General features: G+C 40.4%; 1 protein-coding gene across 9 annotated transcripts in view; it reads right to left on the bottom strand.

Annotated features, from left to right (window-relative positions):
• The window catches only part of RapGAP1 (Rap GTPase activating protein 1), a 349454-nt gene that overhangs the window by 286404 nt on the left and 38594 nt on the right, over window positions 1-24456 (bottom strand). The gene's annotated exons all lie outside the window — the stretch shown is intronic.

Below are 24456 nucleotides of genomic sequence, written 5' to 3'. Positions count from 1 at the left end.
TTTGGGATTTCTTTGAATTCGCGCCTTCACAGCTTTTATCACTGCTGGAGGCCTAACAGACCGAGGGCGACCACTTCTTGACCTGTCATCTACACTAGAGTCTTCATTGTATCGTTTGATGGTACGATAAAACGAATCTTTTGGTTATATTAAAATTTTTCACTATGTAAAAAATTTGAATTGGCGCGTAACCGCAACGATGCAACGCAATAACTGCAACACGGTCTTCTTTAAGCGTCCACTCCATATTTAAAAATGAGTAAAACTCTAAAAGTATACATTTTTATTTTCATGAACAATTCGATATTCGAATTCTATAAACTTTTTTGTGGCCAGCATTCTAAAAGAAAAGTTTTTACTGTGTGACAATACTTATGACCTGACTAGTTATAAAGGTCGATAGTGGCATTCACGTTGTATTTATGGGCTCGGGTAACCATTTAACAATAAGTGGATCGAGACACATCCAGAATACAGTACTTCCTTTGGGATCGAAAAAAATACTAAAATGTCAAACGTGTCAATATGTACATTTGCGGTGGTAGATTCTGCGAAGCACTACTCTTGCTAGGGTCAGTGCTAGCAACACACCCGGTTTGAGCCCCGTGAGCTCACCTACACGTCAAGGAGAAGCTGATATAGCCTCTCAAGGCTATCAGCATAGGTAGGAAAAAAAAAGTACAGGAGTTCGAAACTCTTAAATTACGGTAACGTCGATATGCAACAAGCAAAATAGTGTACAACGATTTCATACTAAATTAGTATTTAAATCTAAACTTGTAAACTACAGTCCCCGGCAATAAATATTGCACATCGACCTTTGAAAAGAGACAATCGGCTAATTGCGGCTTCGTATAGCTTTATCTCTGTCGCACGAAACATGAACAGTCCGAAATTTATTCTAAGACCGCACACGACCGCGCTAGAAAAACAACTGACAAACGTCACACAGTGTGCGATTGTCACTCCCGAAGGTGGACGTGAAATATTTATTGCCGGGTACTGTAAGAAATAATTATTGTATAGCGCTCTATATAAAGTAAAAGCTACACGTGATATTTATTTGTAATTGAGCACCTGCGTTCTTAGGACCTAATTTAGAATCGTATTAGGGAATCTCCGTCATACCTGTCCTTATTTATTCAGAGTTGATTTAATATCATTGATTTATAACTATGTTTTTAATAGATGAATGAATGTGCTTACAGCCCAGGTTTTAAGTAGAACCCTTAGATAGGACAAAGTGAATGGCCCTAGATATGAGATCTTATTGGTGGTATGGCGTTTTTTGGTGGTAGGAAATCTTGGTACGCACGGGTAGATAGCACCGCCCTGTCTATTTCTGCCGTGAAGCAGTAATGCGTTTCGGTTTGAAGGGTGGGGCAGTCGTTATCCTGTTAAAACTGAGACCTTATAACTCATTTATTGAGGTGGATGGTAGCATTTACGTTATAGATGTCTATGGGCTCCGGTAACCAAGTAACACCAGGTGGGCCGTGAGCCCGTCCACGTACCTAAGCTATAAAAAAAACGAATAATAAGAGCCCACTTTCCCCTAATAGAGTTCAGCTAACCCTATAATTTTGACAATTTGCACACGCAACTTTCCGTGTGATAAGGGAAACACAAATTACGACGCCTTTTAATTCGTTTTCAAACTGCGACACGCGTGTTACGAGCTGTCTTAAAATAAACAAACATTACATAAATTCAACCGCAGGGTGAAAATCATTTCCAAAAACCCTTAAAATTGTTGTAGACCGACAAATTTAATATATTCCTATAAATTGCTTTGGTCATGTAAGTTTTTTGCTTTTTCATTTCTTTTATGAGTAACCAAGTCAACTTCTTTCGTGAAGTCGTACATCGGGATAATTTTAGCTGCAAAATACGTATTATCTTCTACATAATCTATATAACTAGTCAGGTCTTAAGTATTGTCACACAGTAAAAACTTTTCTTTTAGAATGCTGGCCACAAAAAAGTTTATTGAATTCGAATTTCGAATTGTTCATGAAAATAAAAATGTATACTTTTAGAATTTTACTCATTTTTAAATATGGAGTGGACGCTTAAAAAAGACCGTGTTGCAGTTATTGCGTTGCATCGTTGCGGTTACGCGCCAATTCAAATTTTTAACACACTGAAAAATTTTAATATAACCAAAAGATTCGTTTATCGTACCATCAAACGATACAATGAAGACTGTAGTGTAGATGACAGGTCAAGAAGTGGTCGCCCTCGGTCTGTTAGGACTCCAGCAGTGATAAAAGCTGTGAAGGCGCGAATTCAAAGAAATCCCAAACGTAAGCAGAAACTGTTGGCCCTTCAGATGGGGTTAAGCAGAAAACCACGGTGAAAAGGGTGTTAAATGAAGACTTAGGGCTTCGGGCATATCGAAGAAAAACAGGATATCGTTTGAATGCTCGTCTAATGGACCTGAGACTGAAGAGATGCCGCGCTTTGTTGAAGCGGTACGCGGGAAAAAAATATCGGGAAATTCTTTTTTCGGATGAAAAAATTTTTACCGTAGAAGAGAGCTACAACAAACAAAATGATAAGGTGTACGCACACAGTAGTGAAGAAGCGAGCAACCGTATTCCGCGTGTCCAACGAGGCCATTTTCCATCCTCGCTCATGGTATGGTTGGGAGTTTCTTATTGGGGCTTAACAGAGGTACATTTTTGTGAGAAAGGTGTAAAAACGAATGCAGTTGTGTATCAAAATACAGTTCTGACGAACCTTGTGGAACCTGTTTCTCATACCATGTTCAATAACAGGCACTGGGTATTCCAACAAGATTCGGCGCCAGCTCAGAGAGCGAAGAGCACACAAGACTGGCTGGCGGCGCGTGAAATCGACTTCATCCGGCACGAAGACTGGCCCTCCTTCAGTCCAGATTTGAATCCGTTAGATTACAAGATATGGCAACACTTGGAGGAAAAGGCGTGCTAAAGCGTCATCCCAATTTGGAGTCACTCAAGACATCCTTGATTAAGGCAGCCGCCGATATTGACATGGACCTCGTTCGTGCTGCGATAGACGACTGGCCGCGCAGATTGAAGGCCTGTATTCAAAATCACGGAGGTCATTTTGAATAAACTTTAGTGTCATAAGAATCTATGTTTTGTTAAGTTCATTTTGGTATATGAATGGTTACATAATGAATAAACTTGTTTCAATTATTTTACATTAAACATGTGACAGAATTTATGACCTGACTAGGTATAATCTTTGTTACATAATATGATCATGGTCACTGCAATAGCCGTGAAAAATCGTGTTGAACATCCGTTAAACAATAATGTTTATACTATTAATTATAATATCAAAATATAAAATTCTTGTCTTAATCTATTTGTGTGGATTAAGTAAGATAGATGCTTCTGTAAACAATAAACAATTCGATTTTTGTCGATTGACGTTAATGCTTTCAGTACCGTTGGTTCTGAATCGAATGACAGAGATATTAGATCCTCATATTCGATATTGAAGACTACGGCTTCAATCGAGAGTTGGTTCCGGGCCTTTGATTGTTATTTAAGATTAAGCTAGCCAGGAGCAACCGTCTCTACTTTAACTTAAGACAAATTACCTCTTTTTTGTCCCAGAAATCGATTGACTACGATTTGTTGTTTAGTTTAGTACTAACGATTTCACTTGTCGGTTTGTTTAAATGTTCCGTCTCATATCCCACGGGAAAAAAACAGTATTTATATATGATAATAGTATGATATATGTTTATTGTATTATACAAATTCCAGTTACATATTCTTAATCATGGAGATGCATATTTTATTAAGTTACGCACCCGACAACCAGTAGGCTTTGCATACGTAAATTAGCCAGGAAGATTAATCAGTAGAGTGGTTCCCGTTAGCGTGCAAATACAGAGATGATAGTTGATTATAAGCAGCGGATTAATAATAGTATTCTCGGCAATAACAGGAAATCTGTATGTGAAATTTGCAATTCCTGAACTTAATACATCTAAATTTATTACAAGCAATAATACGGAATTTTTTGTTTTGCTAGCCGTTAATTTATCCGAAGAAAGTAGAAAGTATTTAGAGACCTAACCATTAGTGTTTAGAATCAATGGCACAAGCAACCTTACAATAGATTTTCGTGTTTGTAGCTTTGTATTTATTGCATTATTATAATGTTTATAAAATTTGAAATCATTGGTCTACTCTTGAATAGATCTTTCATAGGTCTAAACATGAATCAACAAACCGCAAAGTTGTGTTAGTTTCATCAAGCGTTGATAATCTAACCTAAATTTGGATGGGTCGTATGTACACAGATTGGCAACATGGCAATTCCATTTCGTCCAATGCTCGGGGTCACGATCTTCGACAAACTAACTAGCAATCACGGCCTATAAGAGCCCTTGAATCGTAGTCAGAACCGCCGGGTAGCTATTCTGAGATCATGAAGCAGATATTCCGTGTCTTTTGTTGCAGTCTAACATTTGTAATGCTAGTTAAAATTCAAAAGGAATGTACCTTTACTTTCTTTAATTTTTAAATTGTAATCACTACATAGTATAAAACAAAGTCGCTTTCTCTGACCCTATATCTGTCTATCCCTATGTTTGCTTAAATCTTTAAAGCTACGCAACGGATTTTGATGCGGTTTTTTTTAATAGATAGAATGATTGAAGAGGAAGGTTTATATGTATAATAGGATCAATCATATAATAACATATAATAACATTAAACAGTGGAGAAATCAATAATAAATTACAGCTTCCGAAGCGAAGCGAGGGCGGGTCGCTAGTCATATTGTAAAGATGTTTGGAATAAAAGTGAAAGAATAATAAATTTGTAATTAAATAGCCCAGAAGTATATAACAATTTCTGGAGGGCTTGCAGTTTGTCCACTATTCATTCATCTTCACGATAAGAAGAGAAGAAGAATTGGCTAGATAAGGCCTTCAATTGATATTTAATATTTTATGTGAACAAACGTCAGGCTAACTTATTTAATGAGATGACGTTGTGAGTTTTCCATACTACAAAGGGACGTTCATTCATCTATCCTTGGGTTTGACTCGAGAGCTGTCGATCTTAATCATCGTGTTGAGAAATTATAACGTCAATGTGCAAAATTTTTATAATACCTATTGAAGAAGGTTCGGGATAAATAAAAAAATATACAGAAGTACAAATTATAACTGTATGAGCACTTAGAACACTTAAAACACTCAATAAACACTTTAAAATTCTCAATTCGCTTCTTCCGCTTCGCTTCAGGTGATCCGCTCGCTGTTTCGCTTCGAGTAGTTCCGATTACTGACTACCTGCGTGCTATCTCTGCAATGCTTTTATCCGACGAAATCCTTCGAATCGTCGAGAATATTCCAGAATATTCCAGTCGAAAGTTGAGCATTGTATGTTTCCGCTATCTGACAATAGATGGCGTTGTACTTCTGGAGCGTTCTAGATGCTACTAGATCCCTCGATGTTCGTTCAACTATTCGGCGATAGATGGCGTTACTCTTACCGGCGTAACAATACAAACGGCTTTGAATAGATAGACCTTTTCCCGACTTTTAAATTAAGCGAGTCTCTTGTAAGAGGCCGTGCGGGCGGGCGGTTCCAAAAAAAAAACACAGAAACGAAGTAAATTAATGCTGAAATATTCGAAATTGATTTTAGTTCGAGACGTAAATCTCATGCGATTGAAATTAGATTTTAGAATAAGGTCACCACTCTGCAAATACCGGTCTCAATCAATTCAGGGGCTAAAGTAAGCATCGTTAAACTTCAGTCACTATGTTTTTGTAAATTACTACCTCCTTGCTCTTTTTAAAGTGAGAATTATTAAACAAGGGCATCTTAGTTTGTCAACAGATTTCTTTATTTATTTAGGGCATAGACAGGTTCCCCTCGACCGGGTATCCGTAAATGGATTCCCCAGCGTTAATAAAAAAGACCGGTGAAATAGTTACGGCCCACCTGGATAAAAGGATAGCGAAGCCCATATGCGATTGTCATACCCTTCAAATTGGAAAACCTGACGGCTTCGGGGCAATAATATGTAGTTAGAAATATGGTAACTATCTATGTGGATTTACAATACGTCCTACCATCATTAGTTACGCAGATTTACAAATTTTGCTGGTTTGATATTTATTATACGACGTTAATCCTTCGTGAAAGTTTTTTTTATTTATTGCTTAGATGGGTGGACGAGCTCACAGCCCACCTGGTGTTAAGTGGTTACCCGGAACCCATAGACATCTACAATGTAAAATGCGCCATCCTTCTTGAGATATAACTTTTAAGGTCTCAAGTATAGTTACAACGGCTGCCCCACCCTTCAAACCGAAACGCATTACTGCTTCACGGCGGAAATAGGCAGGGTGTTGGCACTTACTCGCGCGGAATTACAAGAGGTCCTACCACAAGTAAGTAGTCGTTCGTGAGCACGTGCTAAACACAAATTTCCTTAAAAATGGTACCTATCTGGGCGACATGAAAACGGGCGTAGTGCCATATATCGAAATAAATGCATCGGAGGTTTTATCTTTAATCCCACGATGACTTGCAGAACATTACGAGAACCGCAAAGTTTACAACTATAAGGTCAACAAAAAGCAAATTGTTTGATATCTCGAACGCGTGCCTCGGCATAAAATCAAAGGTTTCGATAGATCATGATAGGCGAAGTTGATGCCAGGAGATACGCTGGAGTATACAAATAGTCGTGATTAACCAACAGTCGTTAAGCTAAGGCCAGAAACAAACAATGTGAATTTTCTGTACTGACGACCTAATTAATTCCAGCAGTAGGAAGGCACCTTTACAAGAAGGTAAGTGTAAAATCTGTGATTAAAATCACGTAATCCATATCTAGGACACCGTAATGTGCACTTTATGTAAGTATCACGTACCAAAAAGTGAAAGCTAGCTCTTGTCTTGCTAATTAGGATCTAGGATTTCACTTAAATTTTTATCACCCGTTCGAATCAAATTCAGTGGAAGGTTCAAGAAGAAAGCTAAGTTTAGAGTGTAGAGATGGAAGATGGAGATAGCAGTACTGAGTATCTCAAGGTGCACAAACCAGCATGTTCTGATTTATTATTGACAAAAATGAATTGCTGTTCGTTAGTCTCGCTAAAACTCGAGAACGGCTGGACCGATTTGGCTAATTTTGGTGTTGAATTATTTGTGGAAGTCCAGAAAATGTTTGAAAGATAAATAAATATGAAAATGCTCGGAATTAAACAAAAATATTTGTTTTTCCTTTGATTAGTTTTAAGTTTATTTTATACCAAAAGCTTAGGTCTTTTATTTATCGATTAAGGCACTGCGACGACTGCCGGGTCAGCTACTTTTTAATAATTATTGAAAATCACACTGTGTATTTTTAGCGTTAATTTTATGAGTACCGACTTTCCCTGTGAATAAGAACTCATTTTCTCTCCAGTTTTATTCATTTACTTCTTTCCTAACGATTCACTGGTAGCCTATAGGGCTATTCCAGCAACGCTCTAGCTGGTAGGTAAGCTCACGGGCTTAACCTTAGAGAGTTTGCTAACACCGGCCCTAGGAAAAGCAGTGCTTCGCAGAATCTACCACCGGACCGGAATCGCGACCCACTGAGATCCGGCGTGAAACTCTGTGGGTTGTGTCTATGAGCTAGTTCGAACGTCGAACTCTTCGTTGTAATCGATGAGTTCGGTGAGGATGGTGACCGGTGCTTGAAGAACCGAATCACTATATATTTTCGTTAAAGTACCAGTTTTTCATGCCGTATAATCTTCATAGATCCATGATAATTTTTCTAAATGGTTATTTGAAATGTTTTTATTTTTTAAGAAACAAAAGCTACCTAGTACTTTCATAATTATAATCATGATGTTCACATATTATGATCCATTTTCGGTAACATTAAACATTGTTCTTGGGTAAATTAGTATCCTAGCCAGTAGTAGAAATTATGAACATAAGTCGATTAGCTGATCATCAATTTCCACAGAACCCATATTGATACTGAGGCGACTTCTCACCGATTCCATATATCAATCTCAGCTATTCCCTCGGCAATATTTCATATGGACTTCATAATCCGTAGGGATGTGCTAACGGCCTCGCGTATCGATTTCGATAAATAGCGCTTTATCCTTACTCTAGGCAAGTCACGTCATCGGATAATGTAAGCAAACCAAAGGCAGATTGAATCGGTATACACAAATCCCAAGAGTTGGACAGCAAATCTCTTCGGAATTTGATTGTGTAACCTTTAGCTGACATTCTATGTTTAAGCTATGTAAATATTAATCAATTCAGCATGGATTATGATCGTCTACTTCGACGGTATATTAAAGGATTTTTTTATAATGAATGGAGTAGTAGTAGCTATTTTAATTTGTATCCAAATAATATTAACATGTTCTTTAAATTAATTAAAATAATGCATAGCAAAAACAAAAAAAATCATCTCAAATCATAAAAATCATGATCAAAATTTTCATTCAAAGCATCTAGACAGATTCTGAAAATTTTAGTTTTTTAAAATTGAAAAATACAATTACTGTTTAAAAAAAAGGTAGGATTTTTTTAAGAGCTTACCCATAGCCATTTACAAAACAAAAAAAATGAAAATCAATTAAACAACTGAAGACGAACCGGCAACTAATTGTTTTACTTTTGCCTATTGATTTATAAATATTTAATTTGCTTTGGCTATTACATAAACATATGAAAGATGCTAATGCACCCGAAAGCTTCCCTTAAATTGCCAACATAAATGTAAAAACTTTTAATTAAATCGGATAAATGTTCCGTGAACCGCAGAGAATTAGAAAGAACAAACTCGGATGTAATATAGGTATATGATATATTTTAAACACTAAGGTACAAAAATGTTAGTGTCACTTTTTACCTTGATCAGAGACATCCGGCTCCGCGGAAAGTATTGTCAGCCAGGGCTCCCAAATACTAGCTACTCCCACTTGATTCTATAGATAATATGGCCCTTATGAATCATTTGAAGCCTCTCGGCTTGCAGAAATACATCGATTTGTACCGAGCTAGAAGTTATTGTTTGAACTGATCCCGTCATCTCAGTTTTACCATCACACCGCCCACCACTGGAGCTATAATTCGTTTATACTACTCGAAAACATGGTGCTCATTCACCGTCCGTTAACAAAGATCTTTGTCCGATGTACTATAAGACTTTGGGCTGAACTCTCCTTACAGTATTTCTGGAACTCTGTGACGTGTCATTCTTCAAGCAATTTTTAAGGAGAGACAGCGGCTCATCTATGCCTCTGGTTTAGTTAATAACCATGAACAGGAAGTAGGTAACATTCGACAATAACATTTTTTCAGGCAATAAAAGGTACGACAGATTTTATGAAATCAGAACGGTAGTTAATTGTTTTTTTTTTTAATGAAAGACTACTTGTGGATCTGGGGCCTTTCCAATTTAACCAGGACAGGTGGGTGAGCAAAGTTTCAGCCAGGAGGGGAATTGATTGTTTGAGCTCGGGTTGTAGGGATTAAGACACCAGATGCACCCTTTTGATACAAAATATTGTATGGAAATAGTGCAACCTTGGGCATGTTTCCGGAACTAGATATATCGCGACATCAGAGCAGAAAAGTTTAGTCTGGAATAATTTATTTCTATACTTAGTGAAGTTTTATTTTTAGTATATTTGTTATTATTTAAATACGACCAATATACCGTGATGAATAGAAATTTAAAGACCTAATATTATATTTTAAGAGAAATTAAATTATTATTAAATTTTAATATTAGCAGAATTAAACCACACATTGGTATGTTCTAAAGTAATAAAAATTAAAAGATAAATTGCGAATTCTCAAATACAAATAAGTAAGTGGACTAATAAATTGCAATCCTTTAATTCTTTTAATAATTTATAATCAAGAGTGCTCATTAATTTACGCGCTATCGTAAAGTGGTTTTACTGCGTCCTGCGTTATCCATAAAATAGGCAATATCCCTTACAAAGCGGTCATTCAGCCACTATCTGGTCATTTATGACGAGAGATGAAACAACGGGCTTTTAGTGATGTGCTTACGTTACGAACATGACACTGTGAAGTTACTATAATTATAGTGTGAAAAAAAATCTGATTTTGAAACGCTAATAAATTTTCGATCGCTTTGGTCTTTTGCTAGTGAACTGACAGTAATTCAATAACGTGCTAAAATAAAAGTTACAATTGGTTTTAGAAATATAATCGAAACCACTGTTTTGTCTAGATTTGACACGTAAATATCAAACCCACTAAACATGATTCATGATATTATTTTAAATTTAGTGATATCGATAAAATGTGTACATCACTAATCGTCGCCGCTGTGTCGAAAGAGTGCAGTGCTTCAGAAGCTGGCTTCGTCGTCGTGGTATCTAACTCGAGGGGTTCGTCGACCTCTTTTAACATGTCTACGCGGGTGATTGTTGCATGAACCATAAGTGGATGACCGAATGTGACACGCGTTTCAGGAATGCGCATGCCTTATGACCATGCAGCCATATGGTATCAGTAATAGTTTGATACAAGATAGGGATATAATTCTTGCTTCGTTAAGGCTCCGTGCTTTATACATATTAATATGTATAAATGTACATGGAATCGGTATAATTAATGTTAAAGTCTTCAAATGAAAAATCGCTAACTTGTGAACAAAGTTTACATAATATTGATCGATTCGAAATGTTTCTTTTTTTATATTAAAGTAAGTCGTCTCAGAGGCTTTTAAATCGACATGATTTTACCATTGTTTGAGTAGTTTCACCAATAAGAAGAATCGGAGAGAAACTTATGGTTTACTTTTTTTAAATAATATTTACAAAACATTTTAAATAATTTAATAAGGATGATTAGAACTAGAAAAAGGTCTGCACCAGAGACTACTGACCATTTTTTTTAATGCGTATTTGGCTGATCAAGATCATGACCTAATTTTTAATAAGTGGTTATCAGATTCGACTGGTGACTTTGAGACATGAGACCTAAGTCTTAATAGTGCGGGCGGATGCCCAACCCTGAAACCGGGGCGTATTGCTGCTTCGCGGCAGAAATAGGTGGAGGGATGGTACTTACCCGTTGATCCGCAGTACTGTACACCAATAGGATATTATTATGTAATATGATATGAAAGAAATAAGTTTAGAATTTAGCTTCGGGTCAATGTACAAGTCCTTTTAAGTACAATTCACTGCGCACTTATATATGAATATAACTTATAATCTTTTTCTGCTCTATGCAAAGCAAATAATTGAACCGAACGGATATAAATTTGTAATGGCGTGTAACTCCCAACATCGGCAAATGGCGCTATAAAGCTACGTGCTCTTCTGTATTTATTTTGCTTAAATTTACCGTCAGACATATTCAGATGAGCTGTCAGCTGATCAACCCATCTGCATCAACTGCAAAGAACTAAGCTTTGTTTGAATTTATTCGTGTAAATCATATTTCGGCATGACCTTTATACAGTAAATAAAAAAGTTAAGAGAAACACAAAATAAATCTCTTTGAGTGCTATGGATGGATTTAAGATCAGCAAGTCTAAGATAAGCGGATTTAGCTTTGATGGTGAATGAAAACAATTCGTAAACTCACTGAGTTAGGAGTGAAGTGTTTTTCAACAATATCGATCAACATTGTTGATATTTGTTAGGCTTAAGCCAAAGTGTGTTTATTTAATTCGTAAACGATTTTTGGGGTTGTCGTTAAACCGATATTAAAAATAGGCAAATCTCACATGAGGTCGTTGTCCCGAACAACACCTAATTTCTGAGTGCATTATATCGTGCAGTGTCAAAAATTCAATTTTTTTTTTTGTTCTGCCTGTTCTAGTAACCTCAAGCGGTTATTCTACATTCACCGAGCTAGTAGGTGAGCTCACGGGGCTCAAACCGGGTGTGTTGCTAACACTGGCCCTAGCAAGAGCAGTGCTTCGCAGAATCAACCACCGGATCGAAAACGCGACCCACTAAGAAGATCCGGCGAGAAACTCAGTGGGCTGTGTCTATGGGTTAATTCGCTCGTCGAGCCCTTCGTCACAAGCGACGGGTTCGGCGAGGACGGTGACCGGTGCTTGAGGTACCTAAAAGCACCGCTAATGGTCGGTAGGATCCATAATGACGTGTTTAGGGCATATCCCAATAAGGTTGAAAACGACAAAAGCTGTGAGAACTTTCGTTGGATACGAAAATTTCTTGCTACAACTATAAGTCCGACGCGTAGATCTATTGTTCAATATGCCGATAAGTCCTAAGTCAACACAAATATCTCATTTACGATGGATCCTAGGTCAACAGAGACTTTTGACTTTCACTGTTTCATAAATACTGACTGATAAAAATCCGTCTCTTTGTCTACAGTCATTGTATTATCTAACACTCCAATTTTATTTATATGTAAAAAAAAGAACATATTATTCCTAACCTAACCAAAAAATTATTTAACTATAAGTAATTTTTTTTTTTTTTACGTTGTAGATGTCTATGGGCTCCAGTAATCACTTAACACCAGGTGGGCTGTGAGCTCGTCCATCGATTTAAGCAATATAAAAAAAAAAAAACAAAAGAATGTATTTCGATTTTTACCTTTTATTGCTTTAATAATAATTGTAATAATAAAAATAATTGCTTTATCATCGAAGTTGGACCTTATAGTTTTATGTTTTCTTTTATTGTTCTGTTTGAACGGACGAACTCACAGTCCATCTCTTAAAAAAATGATCTCGTGTAAGCAGTAAAATGAAATTTGCAAAATTTATAAATTTACTCACATCGAATGGCGTTAGGGCGTAATGTGAAAACACACTGGTAAGTATTATATGTCGGTTCTGCTGATTACTACAGAAGTAGCCGTGCATTCTGTTTTGACTCAGTATACAATAAAATAGAGGCTTCGACTTCATACGTACGTATGCGACTGTATTCATATTCAGATGTCCATAGATTAACCAATTAAGAATGACCGTGAACTCGCTTGCTTTTTCTTCACCGTAAAGTTCATAAACATTGTTTGGTCACCTTCTCTCAGAACCACCGAAAATGAATCTCAAGTATTCAGTATTTAGGGCATCCAGTGCGCAAAGCAAATTATTTTTTAAGAATTCACGCTGACAGCCATGTTAAACTACGTATGAAAATACCTTTTCCAGTTGATTTCCCGCGGGAACAACAGCACAAGTAGAATAAATGCTCGGTGAGATTTTTCTCGTGTGCGACTCCTGAATTTCGTGTATTGAAATGGAAAATGCGCCGATAATAGGTACTAAATTAGCATCGAACGACATCGTCACATGTGCCGTTTTTTCATTACGCGATCTTCAAGCTCCAATGGAATAGAATTAGGTATACTGTTAAATCTCACTTTCGAAAATTATTTAAAGAAAAACTACTAAAATTAAGGCTGTAATTTGGATTTGAACAATGACACGAGCAAGACGAAACTGATTTGAGTTTTCGGCGCTGCTCTGTAAATTTATTACTTAGACAATCTCGTACAAACCAACTTACTGGTGGTAAGACCTCTTGTGAGTCCGCGCGGGTAGGTACCACTACCCTGCTTATTTATGCCGTGAAGCAGTAATGCGTTTCGGTTTGAAGGGTGGGGCAGCCGCTGTAACTATACTTGAGACCTTAGAACTTATATCTCAAGGTGGGTGGCGCATTTACGTTGTAGATGTCTATGCGCTTCAGTAACCACTTAACACTAGGGGGGCTGTGAGCTCGTCCACCCATCTAAGCAATAAAAAAAAACTACGTAATACATTATAAGTAACTAGCGACCCGACCTCGCTTCGCTTCGGAAACATTAATTTTTTTTATTGATAGCTGAGTCCCGCGATGTTACCCGCGGTTATTGTCGTATCGCGGGTGACGCCGCGGGGCAAAGCTAGTCTAAAAAAAGTAGCCTAAGTTACTCCTTATATCATCAGCTACCTACCAGTGAAAGTCCCGTCAAAATCGGTCTAGCTCTTCCAGAGATTAGCCGGAACAAACAGATAGACAGACAAACAAAAATTGTAAAAAAATATTTTTTCGTGTATGTACCGTTTATATGCATGTAGTAAAAAGCAGTTATTTTAATATTACAAATAGACACTCCAATTATATTTATATGTATAGATTTTATATTGAATAAGATTTAATATGAAACTGAAAACAAAAATGACAAATTTATAAATTGTTATAATTCGTGGTTGATATCGGTTGTTTCAATGTAATAGAGACTTCGAACTGATGCTTCAAGAACTAAATGTTGCATTTTACTCGACCTCTGCTCACTCATACATATTAGTATGGTTGTGAACAAGCTTTCTAAACTAAAATATTAAAAGCATTAATTATCATTTACATAGAAAAATGAGATTTAGAACAAACCCTTTTAGGAATACATGTAGATTTAATTAACGAAAAATGAATTCAACATCTTCAATGTTTACTTTTAATTAACGCACTTCATATTAAATTGTCTGTAAGACCATTAATTAAATAATTTTAAATTAAATGAGCTTTAAAATCTAAATTGACGCATCATTTTATGCTTATTTTCTTTAACGAGTTAGATCTTGCAGCAAAATTAAATATTAATTAAATTATAGAAGACGATTTTGAAATTATTAATATTTACCAAACCGCTTCTACATATTACTATAGACAGATTACGAGACTCTTGTTTTCGAATACAAGTTCAGCACCCCTGGTTTACCGGTGAATACATATTGAAAAATATCTCCTGAAACGATGACCCAGAAAGCGCATTTTACGATGCACACAAAATATGTATTAATTTGAAAATTAATTAAAGTACCAGTCGAATACAAAGGCAGCCCGACGCGATATAAATTTAAATGGCGACCTATTTCGTTCTGATTACTCGCGAGCCATACCATTCGCTTTCGTTGTCCGCAATAAAGTAATGGAACGGTCGCTAATTAATTTAGGAGCGGAAGCAGTAATGACCTACGTCACTGTCGAAGAACCATACCCTTTTGTTGGGAGTGCATGCGAAACTGCATCGTTTGTGACGTCAATTAAGATCGAAAACTCCATGACGTCTACTGCTTTATGTGTAATTTACTCGACAATACGAATAAAAGTGATTTGGAAATTTATTATAAAATTAACATCTTGTCATGGTAGTAGAAATCATGGTCCAACAAGGTATTAAGTAATTATCGTATCCTAAGGACGCTAAAATAATCAAATCCCTACCGACCATAAGATATGATATGATAAGAAATCAAAAACTGAAAACTACGCCCATGAAACCACAACTGAAAAAATTATTGCTTCGCGGCAGAAATATTTTGATCAGCAATTAGATTCAGTGATTTTATCAGCCAACATAAAGACAATTAAAAAAATGCCTAAGATTAAAGAAATACATACAAATGACTCAATCTTAGCCGTAGGGTCGGGAAAACGAGATAGCATACTTGCATCTTCTGGAATATCAACGGAGCCCATTATAATAAGAGCCTCTGCCCAAATGTAAATGAAAGTAAAAGCGATCCTTATAATCCAAGTCTAAGTCACACATCCTCCATAATAGTGGGGAAGCAATGATATTCATAAGAGCGACCTAATAGAAATGGATGACGAGAACCGACTGGTCCTAATGAAAGTCACTTATACCCTGATACACTACAATCGAATGAGTCAGCAGCTAACCTGTAACCTTTCCAGAGCTTTGTGCTCTATGTATTTGATTTGTTGCAAATCATTAGAGTGGGATAGCTATGAGTTTGCGAAAAGAAAATAATTCTAAATTTTTAGCGCGAGATGGCTGCCTTTGTAACGTAGCTTAGACTCTAAATATGTACGTTGCTTACGTATGGCGTCTGTAGAATTCGGGGGCTTACCCGGGTGAGTCCTGAAACTTACTACTCATCCAGCATAATACAGCAGTGGTCTAATTCCTGTTCACCCCCAATTCCTGCTCACGCAAAAGCCAGTCACCGTCGACACCCTAGACACGTCGTTACGTCCATTAACCTCAGCACTAGACGCCCTCAACTCTAACACTAGGAGCGGGCCTAGGGAACCTGGTAAACGTACTCTATTATACATCAGCCCGCTGAGTTTCTCGCCGGATCTTCTCAGCGGGTCGCGATTCCGATCCTTTAGTAGATTCAATCGCGAAGCAGCTGCTCTTGAGTTGTTAGGTCTCTTTTGGAGGCGCTCGGGCAGTTGTTAGTAAATCCCACTAGTGAAACTGGATAGCAACCACGAAAGCTAATTGCCGTAGGAAATTTGATAAAATTACGAAATAACTAAATTTAAATGATGCAATGAAATAAAATTTTAATTCTTTTTTCGTCTTCCTTAACGAATACTACTTTGTATTAAAATTGTTAATGACCGAAATAAGGTAAATAGTTAAACATATTTAAGCTAAGTCTTACTCAAATAAAGCACTGCTGAAATTGGTCACCTTATACTGTACCTGATTTATATTGTCACAAAATAGATTGCAGTAGACTATAATACGTATTTCATTTTCCAGCAACGACGAAGATAAAATAAAGTGATAAAATAATGTTTCTACTAGATGTCCTTAGAATATTTAGTCGGATTTATTTCTTACTCACTAGCGTTGATTCAGTTAGGATCACTGATCATTACGCTTTGTATTAAACAATAATTGTACATGATTTACAAATTAAGTTAATATTAAAAATATAGGTTGCAAAATAAATGTCGTCCCAATACAAGACTTTGAATTAAATTTAAACAAATAAAAATTACATAAAGACAGATATCGAAAGGTTTAATTCCACCTATTTGGAAACTTTCCCACAACTTTCCATTACAATTCTGCTCAGTACCTATTTGGTTTTAGGTCAGTAATAATGAATTTTCAAATAAGTCTGATGTGTGATGATGATGATGATGATGAAATAAGTCTTAATGTTAGTAAAACCATCAGTACTGTAGTTGTTGGTAATCCCCTAGTAATATAGTAAATTTCGAATACTAATACAATAAATGCAATGCAATAAAAATCAACCAAAAAAATCGGCTTAAAATTTTTTTGCTTTTTTTTTAAAAGAATTTCCCTCATTCATTACTGTAGTTATTATCGTTACAGAGAATTCTATGAGAATGTTGACATCGCATCAAGGACCTAGCCAACTTCAAACCGACGAGATTGAAGTCACGAAACCCACCGGCATTACAGGCATATCAACCACACTCCAATTGGAACACAAACGAGGTCTGGGTTAAAGAATGGTCAACCAGATGTATCCCATCTGAACTGTTCGAGCTGAATCCACACTCCCGCCCACCTGGTTTCAAAGAAAAACGCACAATCTGGTGCATGCTTAACCACCTGAGAACGGGAGTTGGTCACTGTAACCAACTGCGGAAGAGATGGAGCTAGACGGAAAACGAAAGCTGTGAATGCTGATGCCCAGAGCAAACTATACGCCACATTGTCATGGAATGCCCACTAACGAAATTCGCAGGCCAAGTGGAAGATCTCAAAAATGTAACAGAACAGAAGAAGCTTTCGATTATTTCACAAACTGTAAATTTAAATTATAACCACACAGTGTTAACGAATGCCATACGATAAATAAATAAATCATATTAGAATTATGGCTAAGGATAGATTTGAATCTTCAAATTAATATGCTAGGTACTACAAACTAAACGCAATGTTCTGAATTGTTGATTTCTCGTGTTATAATAACTGCACTAATAAATCACGATGCTAAACAATAGGTTTAATTACCGGCCCTGATCCAAATGTTGACTGTTGAATAGACAGGAACAATGAGTAACATTTAAGGAAATGCAATTATGTATGCCGACGGATACATAGTATCATGATGGCAATCAAAATAAACACAATAAAGATCTTTGAGAATGAAGTACGAAGAAAAAAGAGTACTCTGTTGAATGTGAATTTTTCCGGTATATATTTTTTTCAGTCACATAACCTAACCTCAGTAAATATAATACAAAAAAAAAATATCTCTTTTGAAGACTATTTTATCTCTTTTATTATGTTTATGTACGAACCTTAGGCGCCCTAAAATCTTTTTAAAAATTTCACTTTTTATTTCTTTCTTCTGGTTTAAATTGAATTTACACATTTACTTTTGTATTTAATACAAATTTGCAGATACTGAGTACTTTTTGTGAGGATGTGTTTTTCGTGACTCGTTTATTATTCACATACAATTTTTAATATTGTCTCATTTTCAATCTGTAACTTTCTGTGCTTACTTATTGTCATCATGCTTGTTGAGTTTATTAGTAAGTAGTTTAGTCGTTAGTTAGTTAAGTAGTTTTTCTAATAATGTATTTCATGAAGTTACCTATATATATTAGGTTTTAAGGAAAATCAATGGAATACCGGATCCTAAGATAATATTACGTCTAAAATTAGTTCTTGCCACAAATTTAAATTACTGTGATTATTCCTTTGATCAGTATAATAACAAAACTGTTAATTAAATGCTTGTATAACTGAACAGGTTCACAGTGAAACAATATAACTGGTCTGGATAATATTTCAAGTATTACAATCCTAAATCAGGCTTAGTGGTTTAAGCTGGGTAAGGATTCTGTGACCCAGAAATCGCAAGACAGAGATTACTGAACTTCGTACTAGAACCTACTGAACTATTAAAATGCAACTTAAATAAGATAATTGAAAATCGCAGTTAGCTTGAGATACATGTTCTACAATAGGCATACTACATATTACACTGAAACACTGTTCTATGTATTTTATGTAGCAAAGCCAAGTTGAAGGTGTTGACAAAATATGTTTTCATTAAAGATATGTCGGATATATTCGACAGATGATAAAATAGATAAACAATGAAAGAGAAAATATGTACAGATTGATTTTAGTTTAGATATATTTGGATATTTCAGTGTAACAAGAATAAGAGGATTAAAAAGTCGTGCTTTAGCTGCAGGTGATTTCTAGGTAGAGTTTAAATCTTAAACATCCAATTTAAATTTTTATTCTTGTGAATTTCTATAGGTTTCACAATTTCAAAAAATTAACTAATGTGAAGAAATCCGTTGATTTGCCATGCTTAGTAGGACGCTGAAACTAAAATCCTATTTCAAAAATATTTATCACAATTTCTCAAGACAATCCAAGCTCATATAAGAAAATATCCCGCAAATTTTCTGCTTAGACCAATTTTTCCGTAACAGTGACCCACTATAAATTCAATCAAGAATGTTGCCGAGAAAACATTCTCGCTCACGACTCGGTCGTGCGCGGACGTGCTTTCCGATCCGTGGCCCGCTTGCGAGCTGCGTCTCTGAACTCACAGTTGTGCTCGACAGTGTAGTGACCGTGAATACATCGTGCGTACAATTCAGTAGTGCGGACGTGCCGATCCGTTGGTCGCTTGCGATCTGCGTATCGAGGTCCATTTTTGTGCGCTAAAGTTTTGTAACCGCGAACCCACCCTTACCAACTGCCTTTTTCAAGGCAAAACCAATCGCTACGTTCAGCTTCCTGTGGCACTCACAGGCTAGCGATTTCCTAACCCTTCCCAAAAACAACAGTCTTTTTCAAGACTAGACCCCCGCTCGCGATTCTGCCTGCTGTAGCACTATACAGCCCGAGCGGGTTCCTTTCCTTTTCCCCGCCGATTGCCGTTTTCACGGCATAGGCATTCCCCCCCCCCTGCTCCTTGCTGTCCTGCAGCACAGGGGGGTTACAAATCCTATCCGGGGCCTCGCCTTTCGGCGAGTTCAACAAAAGTCCCGGGGCCGCCCCCCCCGGGCAAGAAGACCGAAGAATGGAGAAAGAAGACGCTAGTGATATTGTCGGGTTCCTCCGGGATAGGTACCCGTCAATTAGGGCCGAGTACCTAGAGTTTAGGGCCGCCCGTGGCAATCCCTCCCCCCCCGCGTCCGTCGCCGCGTATCTCAAACGTGCCTCGGAGGCACGCCGCGCGCCCCCCGCCGCCGCGTCAAGTTCGAGCGCACGTTCCCACGATGCGGCTCACGTAGCGCCTAACGCTACCCCCACCCCCGCGCCCGCGTCGTTTACGTCATCGCGCGCTTCATCCGTCGCGACCTCGATCGTTTCGAGTTCAGGCTCCGATACCGAATCGGAGATGGATTTCGAATCCGCGTCAAGCCCTCAGCCTGGAACTTCGGATGGGTTCCAAACCGTAACGCGCGGAAAAAAGCGTACTCGCGCCGTGGAGTCCCGGAGCTCCACGACGAAGCAAACTAAATCCGCGACCGCCTCCCGCCCGCAGGTAGTCGTGACACCGGAGTCGGACTCCGCTCGCCGCGTAACCCCGCCGCCGCGTCCCAAGCCCGCGCCCGCTCCCAAAGTAGCTGCCCCGCCCCCGCTGATACTTCAAGAGAAGACAGCGTGGAATCGCGTGTCCCAGGCCCTTCAGGCAAATAAAATTAACTACACCCATGCGCGTAACGTCGCGCATGGGATTCAGATTAAGGTCGCAACGCCGGGCGACCATAGGGCCCTCTCAGCATACCTCCGAAAGGAGAACATAGGTTTCCACACCTATGCTCTTCAGGAGGACCGCGAGCTCCGCGTAGTAGTACGCGGAGTCCCCAAGGAGTTGGACATAGACTATGTTAAGGAGGATCTGACCGCTCAGGCCCTCCCGATAGTTAGTGTGCACCGGATGCACAGCGGGCGGGGCAAACAGCCCTATAATATGATACTCGTGGCGTTAGAACCCACCCCGGAGGCCAAAAAGAAGATCGCATGTCTCACGACAATTTGCGGCCTATCCGGGATCTCGATCGAAGCCCCCCATAAGCGTGGCACTCCCGGGCAGTGCTACCGATGTCAGCTTTACGGCCACTCGGCTCGTAATTGCCACGCGCGCCCCCGCTGCGTAAAGTGCCTCGGCGACCACGCCACACTAGATTGCTCGCGTGTTAGGGAAACCGCGACCGAACCTCCAAGCTGTGTCCTATGCCTTAAGCAAGGGCACCCCGCGAACTACCGTGGATGTCCTAGGGCTCCGCGCAAGCGTTCAACCCTCCCAGCTCCGCGAACCGTCGGCCCAAAGACTTCGGCACCCTCAGTGCCGAAACCTGCCTTCGTGCCGGCTGCAGTTCCCACGGTTTCAGCGTGGAAAAAGCCGCTGCCGTATACGAAGGCGGGAACGCAAACCGCACCCCCGCCCCCGCTCGCGACACGCCCCGCGCCCCAGCCCCTGCTCGCACCTCGCCCCGCGCCCGCGTTCCGCCCCCCGCAACCCTCTGCCGTCAACGACTTCGCGCTCGTGCGCGACTTCGTCACCGCTGTTAACTTCGACCGTCTGCGATCGTTCGCAGACGCGATACGTAGGTCGGTAACCCCCGAACAGAGACTCGCGGCCGCGTTCGATCACATGGACGTATACGAGTCCGTGTCCCGCACTTTATAAAAATCTTTACCGGTAATCAATGGCGCAAAAAGGTAGAGAAAAACCGTATTCCCTTACGTTAGCATTCTACAATGCTAACGGACTCGCGCGGCAACGCGATCAAATTTTCGAATTCCTCCGCGATAATCTTGTAGATATTCTACTAGTGCAGGAAACCTGTCTGAAGCCCTCGCGTCGCGACCCGAAAGTCGCGAATTACGTCATGGTTAGGAATGACAGACTCACCGCCTCCAAAGGCGGGACTGCCATTTACTATAGGCGGGCCCTGCACGTTGTCCCTCTCGATACTCCCTCGCTCTCACATATCGAGGCGTCAGTGTGCCGTATCTCGCTGACGGGACACCAGCCGATCGTCATCGCATCCGTTTATCTCCCCCCGGACAAGCCCCTTCTGAGCAGCGACATCGAGTCACTGTTCGGCATGGGAGACTCCGTCATCCTGGCAGGCGATTTAAATTGCCACCACACTAGGTGGAACTGCCATCGTACTAACGTTAACGGTAGGCGTCTCGACGCGTTTATAGACGACCTCACCTTTGAAATAGTCGGTCCCCCAACTCCAACATGTTATCCGTATAACATCGCGCTCCGTCCGAGCACTATAGACCTGGCATTGCTTAGGAACGTAACTCTGCGCTTGCGTTCCATCGAAGCAATGTCAGAGCTCGACTCAGACCACCGACCTGTCGTTATGCAGCTCGGTCGCCCCCACAACCCAGTCACTGTTACGAGGACCATGGTGGATTGGAATAAGCTGGGCACGTGCCTAGCCGACACCGCTCCGCCAATCCTCCCTTACGGCCCGGATTCGAATCTATCCCCCGAGGACACCGTCGAATCCATAAACATCATTACCGATCACATATCTTCCGCGATTATTAGATCTTCTAAAGAAGTCGATGTGGAGGACAGCTTCCACCGCATCAGACTGTCCCCCGATCTTAGGAATCTCTTAAGAGTTAGGAACGCGGCAATCCGGGCCTACGATCGTCTTCCCACGCATTCAAACCGGATTCGGATGCGTCGTCTACAGCGCGAAGTCCACTCCCGCTTAAGCGACGCGCGTAACGATAATTGGCATAGTTATTTAGAACAACTCGCGCCCTCCCACCAAGCATACTGGCGACTAGCTAGGACTCTCAAATCCGAAACTACCGCTACTATGCCTCCCCTCGTACGCCCTTCAGGCCAACCACCGGCATTCGATGACGATGACAAGGCTGAGCTGCTGGCCGATGCACTGCAAGAGCAGTGCACCACCAGCACTCAACACGCGGACCCCGAACACACCGAGTTAGTCGACAGGGAGGTCGAGCGCAGAGCTTCCCTGCCGCCCTCGGACGCGTTACCCCCCATTACCACTGACGAAGTTAGAGACGCGATCCACAACCTACAACCTAGGAAGGCACCCGGCTCCGACGGCATCCACAACCGCGCGCTAAAATTTTTGCCAGTCCAACTGATAGCAATGTTGGCTACAATTTTAAATGCCGCTATGACGCACTGCATCTTTCCCGCGGTGTGGAAAGAAGCGGACGTTATCGGTATACATAAGCCGGGCAAACCGACAAACGAAACTTCTAGTTACCGTCCGATTAGTCTCCTCTCGACGATAGGAAAAATTTACGAACGGCTCCTTAGGAAACGCCTCTGGGATTTTGTTACCGCGAACAAAATTCTCATTGACGAACAGTTCGGATTCCGCTCAAAACACTCGTGCGTACAACAAGTGCACCGCCTCACGGAGCACATTCTGATAGGACTAAATAGGCGTAAACAAATCCCGACCGGCGCCCTCTTCTTCGACATCGCGAAGGCGTTCGACAAAGTCTGGCACAACGGTTTAATTTATAAACTGTACAACATGGGAGTGCCAGACAGACTCGTGCTCATCATACGAGACTTCTTGTCGAACCGTTCGTTTCGATATCGAGTAGAGGGAACTCGTTCTCGTCCCCGTCAACTGACCGCCGGAGTCCCGCAAGGCTCCGCGCTCTCCCCGTTATTATTTAGTTTGTATATCAATGATATACCCCGGTCTCCGGAGACCCATCTAGCGCTCTTCGCCGATGACACGGCTATCTACTACTCGTGTAGGAAGATGTCGCTGCTTCATCGGCGACTCCAGATCGCAGTAGCCACCCTGGGACAGTGGTTCCGGAAGTGGCGAATAGACATCAACCCCACGAAAAGCGCAGCGGTGCTCTTCAAAAGGGGTCGCCCTCCGAACATCACTTCGAGCATCCCACTCCGTAGTAGGCGCGCAAACACCTCCGCCGTTAGTCCCATCACTCTCTTTGGCCAGCCCATTCCGTGGGTCTCGAAGGTCAAATATCTAGGCGTCACCCTCGACAGAGGGATGACATTCCGTCCCCATATAAAAACGGTACGCGACCGCGCCGCGTTTATTCTAGGACGACTCTATCCAATGCTTTGTAGTCGAAGCAAACTGTCCCTCCGTAATAAGGTAACTCTCTACAAAACTTGTATACGCCCCGTCATGACGTATGCAAGCGTAGTGTTCGCTCACGCAGCCCGCACCAACTTGAAATCCCTTCAAGTTATTCAATCACGATTCTGCAGGATAGCCGTCGGAGCGCCTTGGTTCCTTAGGAATGTGGATCTCCACGACGACCTGGAGCTCGACTCCCTTAGTAAGTATCTACAGTCGGCATCGCTGCGCCATTTTGAGAAGGCGGCACGACATGAGAACCCTCTCATCGTAGCCGCTGGAAATTACATACCCGACCCAGTAGACCGAATGGTAAACCGTCGACGTCGCCCAAAGCACGTCATTACGGATCCTCCTGATCCATTAACGGTGCTTTTAGGCACCACAAGCACCGGTCACCGTCCTCGTCGAACCCGTCGCTTGCGACGAAGGGTTCGACGAGTGAACTAACCCATAGACACAGCCCACTGAGTTTCTCGCCGGATCTTCTCAGTGGGTCGCGTTTCCGATCCGGTGGTAGATTCTGCGAAGCACTGCTCTTGCTAGGGTCAGTGTTAGCAACTCTCCGGTTGAGCCCCGCGAGCTCACCT

This window comes from Bombyx mandarina, chromosome 03 (assembly GCF_030267445.1).
Source record: "Bombyx mandarina strain Sakado chromosome 03, ASM3026744v2".
NCBI lineage: Eukaryota > Metazoa > Arthropoda > Insecta > Lepidoptera > Bombycidae > Bombyx > Bombyx mandarina.
This window is presented reverse-complemented; position numbering and strand designations above follow the sequence as displayed.